General features: G+C 50.7%; 1 protein-coding gene and 1 long non-coding RNA gene across 6 annotated transcripts in view; one reads left to right on the top strand and one right to left on the bottom strand.

Moving 5' to 3' along the window:
- Positions 1–7500, top strand: part of LOC142888476 (uncharacterized) — a 79015-nt gene that overhangs the window by 13019 nt on the left and 58496 nt on the right. The window lies entirely within an intron of this gene.
- Positions 1–7500, bottom strand: part of plxnb3 (plexin B3) — a 52785-nt gene that overhangs the window by 26456 nt on the left and 18829 nt on the right. The gene's annotated exons all lie outside the window — the stretch shown is intronic.

The following is a 7500-nucleotide window of genomic DNA, read 5'->3' as shown; positions in this document are numbered from 1 at the left end:
CGGCTATTCCCGTCTCTCTCTCTCTCTCTCGCTGCCCTTAATCTGGATTAAAGATCTGCTGGTGTTGACGGCAGATGTAAACACAGGCGGCTGTGTTTTTTGACAGAGGGACGGCGCCACAATGGGAAGAATTAGAGATATTCCTCGCTTTAATCCACAACACTGGATGGGAATAACGAGTGGGGAAAGAGCAGATTAGCGGCGGAGGCTCGGCCGGCGCCGCAGGAGGGAGGAAGGCGGCTAAAAATATCGGAAAACTCGCAGGAATCAAAAGGAATCGGTGCACTTCTTTGACCGTTAAAGGCGCAGATCACCCAACCAGAATCAAAAAATGGGGTTTGATTGGACGTCACCACAGGTCCGAAACAAAAAAACCCTCTCAATCACCTCTTGCTGGCTGGTTGCAGTAAAGGAAAGAAAACAAGTTGGCACGCAAGACGTGAGACTGGACTAAAAACTAGAAGCGTCAGCAGTGAGAGCAGCGTTAGCGGCATTAGCAAGACCGCTTGGCTAAAAAGCATAACCGAGCTACCGTCTAACTGCGCAAGATAAAAGTATGGCTCCCGCTCCTTTTTTTTTTTAGTGGCTAGTTTGAACGTTTACCCGGAAGAGAGGTGTCGACACTGCAGCAAACAAAAACAGCGTCGGCTGCTAGCTAGCCAAAGCAGTGTCCGAGGTTCAAACCACCACAGAAGAAAGAAGAGGAGAGTTTAGTCGCAGATGGCAAATCAAGCCTGTTCCTCTGTTAGCAGCCATAAATAATAAAACAACACAATTATGACAATTAAATAATAAATAACAGGCTGAAAGATGGCAGCGTGCTAAACTGTGGAGGCTAATGGGAGAAATAATGCGTTTGCAACCGCTCCCTCTGTTCACATTTTAGACACTTAGGAAAACTTCTATCGCAAAATGCAATCTAAAAATATCACATTTGTCAGATTAAGTGATTGACTTGAATGTTTCTTGTAATAACTGTATGGTTTACATTTTTGTAATGTTTTCAGTGCTGCGACAGTGCAGTTTCCCAATTTGGGATCAATGAAGCACTATCTATTCCAGGGGTGGGCAAACTTTTTGACTGGTGGGGCCACAATGGGTTCTAAAGGCCGGAGCAGGAACCGAACGGACAAAGTTACAGCCAAATCAGTGCCTTTAAAGTCCCACGGTATTTAGCTCTTTATTGAAATCACTCTTAAAACACTGAAAAAAATGGATGAAATACAGCTATGTTATGACTTCTTCACTATTATTTTAATTTCTTCAAGTTCGGTGGGCCGGATAAAAAGCTTTAGTATATGGCCCCCGGGCTGTAGTTTGCCTATGCCTCTATTCTATTAAAATCTGAATTTTAAGGACTTTTAGTGAAATAAGTGACCTCAGTGACCTCAGTGACCTCGGCCTGACGCATGACAGCAGTGTTCGAAACCTGAACTGCTAGCTGAGGTTTGGCAGCTTCCTCGTCTCATCTCAAATTTATCCTGTTGTTTTGTTCTGAGTCGTTGTGCGTCGCTCCGGGATCAATAACGTTTGTTTCTGTCTCGAGGCGGCAGGTCGTTAGCGGCAGAGCCCCGCCTCCTCCCAGGAGTCAAAATAAAAATACAGACGTTTTTTTTGTTTTGTTTAGTTTTTTTGGTCTGTGGTGAAGGTTTAACGACGTGTCAGGGTGTCGGCGCACAAAAAGTCAACAACCAGCATCACGTCGCACAACTTGTGTGTCAGAGTTTCCTGCCGCTGCCGCCGCTGCCGCCGCCACCACTGCTGCTGCTGCTGCTGTTGCTGTTGTGTTGCCGCTGTGTTGGAGTTGAGCTGCAGCCGAACCTGAATACTGATCACTGGCAGGATGAAAAATTAATCACTACAAGACTTTGATACTCTAAGCGCACGCGTGTGCACGCACAAATGCGCACGCACGCACGCATACACGCACACACACACACTCAGAGTGATGGAATTAGCATCAATATCATTAACACCCATCACCTCTCTGCTTGTTCACATGTTTCTCAGCTGTGTGTGTGAGTGTGTGTGTGTGTGTGTGTGTGTGTGTGTGAATGCACCACAGCCTCCTCTCCAATTAACAAGTGTGTGAGTGCTTCCAGAGACCACATGACAGGGGTTTTACCTCCACTCAGGTTCTGCGCAGCGGCAACGCCCACACTCACTCTCACTCACTCACTCACTCGCACACACACACACACACACACACACACACACACACACACACAGGCGGTGACGAGGTTTCATGGTCTGGATCCTGCTAATCCAGTTAGTGCGAGAACCGGATCCGATCGTCAATCAGTCCAGTTATCGATCTCGCCGCTCCGCCGTCCGGTGCCATTTGTCCTGATGGCGTCACACCTGACGACCCAACTGACCAATCGGCTACGGCACGACAGGTTCCGCCCACTCTTGTTTGGAAACCGACTTCCCTGCAGGGGAAACGATTGCTGCGCGTCGGCGTTATCTGCCTGTCGTCCACCAGGTCTGACTGGTTTGTCCGACTGGAGGATACGCACACACGCACACACGCACACACGCACACGCACACACACACACACGCACACATTGGCATTCAGTCGACTTCAAACAGACTCACTCCAACGTCGTGCGGCAGAAGAAGAAGAAGTGCGTATTTTCATGTGTGGCTCGATTTAGCGCACAAAGGAAGTGTGTCAGCCATTGTGGAAGCAGAACAGGAAGTGATGTCAGAAAGAAAAAGAAGAGTGACTCAGAGACCCAGTCGCCTGCTGGCGAGCGCCTCCTCAAACAGCCACCAAGGGGCAGGGCGGGTGGAGCCGTGCTCTAATGGCTAACGAAGCCGGCGCTGGGAAAGTTGTCGCGTTGAGACCCAGACGGCTGTTTGTTGCTGCCAGACTGACGGTTCGGGCTCCCCGCCACCGCTTGATGGCTGACGAGCTTCTGCTACATCCATCAGAGAGAAGAGAGCAGTTCTAATTTTACACCAGGGAGGAGGAGCAGAGGGAGGAGGAGGAGGAGGAAGAGGAAGGATAGAGGGGGGAGAGGGAGGAGAGAGAGGTGAGGGAGAAGGGGGGAGACGGAGGAGGGGAAGGAAGGGAAAGAGAGAAGATGAGGGAGGCGGGGGAGGAGAGGAAAGAGAGGAAGGAAAGGGAGGAGAGGGTGGAGGGGTAGGGGAGGATGAGGAGGATGAGGAGGAAGAGGAGAAGTTGAGGGAGAAGACCAGGTGTTCCTCACGAGCTGCACACTCTTCAACACTCCAGGACCTGAACAAGGAGCCCAGCTCACACCAGTCCCCATTCCCCCGCCCCGACACACGCACACACACACGCGCACACACACACACACACACACACACACACACACACACACACACACACACACACACACACCAGCACCAGAACCCACTGGGACCAGGACCCACTGGGACCAGGATCTAATCCCAGTCAGAGTGTGGCCCGGGGCTATTGGAGGGCCCAGCTGTGGCTGTCCAGTAATAAAGACACAACCTCCAGGCTGCAACATCTTCATCCTCACCCCCCCCCCTGGACCAGCAGCAGCTTCACACCTTCAACCACCTAAAAACCTCCCTGAACCAGCAGAGTTAGCCCTCTGTTGTCAGCCTCCTGCGAAAACTGAGGCCTCCCTTGGCATTTCACAGAGTGAGCGTCGTCTCAGAGGGTGGAACACTTGGGTGTGAGGCTACACTGGCCTGGGAGAGGTCAGACTGCCAGCCCTCTGTGACGTCACAGAGGGCTGGTTTCTGGGAGGAGCAGAAGTAAAGGAGAGAAGCACAGGTTGAGAAAAAAAACTTTATTTCTGACCTCGTTGTGACGGTACAATTTGATTGGTTGCTTTGTTCGTGCTGACTTGGCTCCGCCTCCACCAGCCTGCAGCCAATCAGACGTGTCGAGTCAGCAGCTCGTCATTTCTGCTGCTGAGTTCGTGTCTCGCAGTCAAGTTCCACCTGGATCCACACACACACACGCAACGCACACACACCTTTGAACCTTTAATCCACACAGTTTTTTTTCCACCCTACTCTTGATTCTCATCCTGCTGCAACATTGTTTGCTGGCTGCTCAGTCTGGCTCCTGATTGGCTCTCTGTCTGTCTTATGTAAACAGCTGCATTGTGACGTTGTCAGAAAAGGGAAACAACGCCTCGCAACATTCATCATTCATCTTCAATACCCGCTTATTCCAATTCAGGGTCACGGGGGTCTGCTGGATCCTATTCCAGCTGTCTTAGGGCGAAGGCAACATTGCAACATCGCAACGGTTTATCAGCTGGCCCCGCCCCCCCGCGTCTGGAGGCTCGTCTCTTCAGAGCGCCACCTGCTGGCCGAGCCTCTCCGTCACCAAACAGACTCCAATTCCAAACCAACTCTGCGAAAAAGTGTATTTTTTTTTCCCACTGCGAGATTTTTCAACGCCGGCGTCGAGCAAGCGTGTGGGAGGAAACCCTGCGCCCCCCGGAGGCCGGGCCGCGTCATGCCATCATCTCATCAGGACTCATTAGCGGGCGCCGCCGCCGCTACATCAGGTCCCGTTATGATTCCGTCGCCATGACGACAAACTCAGGGACGACAACACAACACAACACAACGCAACTGGGCCAGGAGACAGGAAGTCCACCTCCAGACGCCACCGCAGACGCAGAGGGAGTAGCGTTCAAAAGGCAGAGGAAGAAGAAGAAGAAGAAGAAGAAGAAGAAGATGAAGATGAAGATGAAGATGAAGATGAAGACGATAAAGAAGATGATGATGATGAAGAAGAAGAACAAAAGTTTTGCTTATGTTTTCTTGTTTTCGCATCGGCGGGCAGAAGGAGCCACTTCCTGTCGTCTCGTCTCGTCTCGCCTCTCCGAGGGCGTGAAGGAGCAGCGCGGCGCGTTTATGAGGGAAGAATTTTTACAAGATTAAAACAAGGCTTTGAAGAAGAGGAGGAGGACGGGGAGGGAGGGGTGAGGGGGGGAGATCGGGAGGAGGAGGAGGAGGAGGAAGGGGGGGCAATAAACGGCAGAAAATACTGTAATAACGGGTGTCGGGAGGGAGCGGGGGGCGGGGGGGGTGGAGGGAGCTGGGGGGAGCGGAGGAGGGGGGCGGGGTTTAATCACGGCGGGGCGAACAAGACGAGCGGCGTGGAGAGGGAGGAGATCCTTTTATTCCACAACAATCCGTTTCGCTCAACAAAACCCAAAATAGTTTTATCATCCATCAGCCAGACCTCCGTCACCTCCTCCCCCTCCCTCCCTCCCTCCCTGCCTCCCTCCTCTGTGTGTGTGTGTGTGTGTGTGTGTGTCACACGCACGCACACACACACACAAAGGGAAGCGGCAGCAGCAGGATACACTGGAAGACGACTCCGCCACGACATCCTTCATCCTAATTGGTGAATTGCGATGCGTTCAGGTGTCCCCGGTGTTTCCGCCGCCGCCGTTTCTGTGGGTGGATGTGCTGCGGGGTCGTGCACTCACTCTGCAAACAGCCCCCCCTCCAGATCAATACAGATCATAAAGACGGCCTGCGCTCGCATGGAAAATGCCCCTTGTGTGGAGCCGACCTCCTTCCGTTTTTTTTTTTTTAAACAGAGGGGAGAGAAAAAAAATGATAATTAGGGCATTAAAAATCCATAAAGTGACTCCTCCTCCCCCGCAATCCAAAAGTCTGGAATACATGAATGCGTAATTATTATTTTCCTCCGCTGGACACGCAACGTTTCTTCCTTCACGCTGAAGTTTTCAAAGGGCCTCCCAAACGGACCAATCGGCATCCTCGCAGGAGAACAAGGGGGCGGAGCAACTTAGCCGGGAGCCACAGCAACGTTGACATCAGAGTGGACTCCGCCCCCCACCCCTACCCAGCCACAAATAGGACACCTGGAGCTGCTACCGGCTAGCACCTCTGGCAGGGGAGGAGGAACCTGATTGATCCGTTCGGAGAGTGAACAATCGGCATCCTCTCAGGGGAAGAAGGGGGCGGAGCAACTTAGCCAGGTTCGACCAATCACCTTCTACGCCAGGAGTACGAAAACTTCCTGACTGGTGGGGCCCAATGGGTTGTAAAATGTGACAGGGGGGGCCAGAGCAGGAGCAGATGGAGTGTTTTTGGTGACCAACCTCATAGAATGATAAAATATATCATGGGATATGTAGAAAACATGTGATTTAATGTCAATTGAAAATGAATAAAAGCAAAGTTGCAACAAAATGCGTGTTTGAAGCGTCACTGTGTTTAGCTCTTTATTGAAATGACTCTTAAAGCACTGAAAAAACAGATGAAATATAGCTATTTTATGACTTGCTTCCTATTAAATATCTAATATATATATATATATATATATATATATATATATATTATATAAATATAATTTCTTCAGGTTCGGCAGGCCAGATTAAAAATCTTAGCGGGCTCCATATGGCCCCCGGGGCCGTAGTTTGCCCATGCCTGTTCTAGGGCTTCCCTCCAGGAACCAATAAGTCCAACAGCTTGAAGAAACGGCCGAGTGAACAACGTCCCTCGTGTTTAAGCCTCGTTCTGTCCGTTTCCAGCCCCCAGGTTGACCTTTGACCCCTGGAAGGCTCCAATAAAAGCCCCGGCAGAATACATTAGTTTTACTGGGCGGTTTCTCTCTCGCTGAGCTCAGAGGTTCTCCTAACCAGCAGGGGGAGCTCAACCTGCGACCAACTCTGACTGGTTCGGATGGTTTCACAGCAGCTTCATCACCAACCATGTGACGACCCTCTGAAGGCGTCAGTTCCCTCAGTCTCCACAGGGGGGCATCACACAAAGCCTCAATGCAGAAATAGAGAAAAAAAAAGCCATCTGAAACGTAGCAGTGAACGTTTGATACAAAGTCCTTCTCGCTTTCCTGCTACTGCGTAACAAAATCTGCACATCGCGGACCAATCAGAGGCAGGCGCTCAGCAGCTGACCACTTTGCAACACAATGCTGCAAAAATTCACAACACAAACACAAAATGCTTCTCCTACGTCCTCTTCTGGGGTTTGGACCAGCTGCTTGCTGTTCTCACCACTGCCCCCTACTGGTGAGGCGCACCACTGCATCGTACTGACTCACAACTGCTTCTGCTTCTGGCACGTCGCTAACGCTAGCTAGCGTGTCGAGTCAAACAGGCCATGTTTTTCCCCAGCAGACGTCTATTATTATCGTTTTTAGTACTTATTAAGTACTAGCAACTGTGATCAATGTTACGTGTAGTGTGTAGCCTCCTCAGCCACCGTAGCTCCGCTTCCAATCACTGCCTTCACTCAAATGAGCTGATTTCGCGCGACACTCCCACCAAGGCACAAACAGCAGATAAAACTTGGTTATGAAACATGTTTGGGCTAAACTGTGAAAACTGGGAACAAAAGTCACTCGTTTAAAGGGGGATGCTGCTTTCTTCCAGTTAAAAGACAAAGCAGAACTTGAACTCTTTAGCCAGTTTCAGCCTTGTCACATAACAGCCCTGAAATCACAATCACATTCACTTCTCGGCTCTTTATTCCTTCCTCTT

This window comes from Nelusetta ayraudi, unplaced genomic scaffold (genome assembly GCF_046127955.1).
Source record: "Nelusetta ayraudi isolate G7.1 ecotype Tasmania unplaced genomic scaffold, CSIRO-AGI_Nayr_v1 ptg000019l, whole genome shotgun sequence".
Taxonomy (NCBI): domain Eukaryota; kingdom Metazoa; phylum Chordata; class Actinopteri; order Tetraodontiformes; family Monacanthidae; genus Nelusetta; species Nelusetta ayraudi.
The sequence above is the reverse complement of the archived record's forward strand: the minus strand, read 5'-3'. Positions and strand labels throughout refer to the sequence as shown.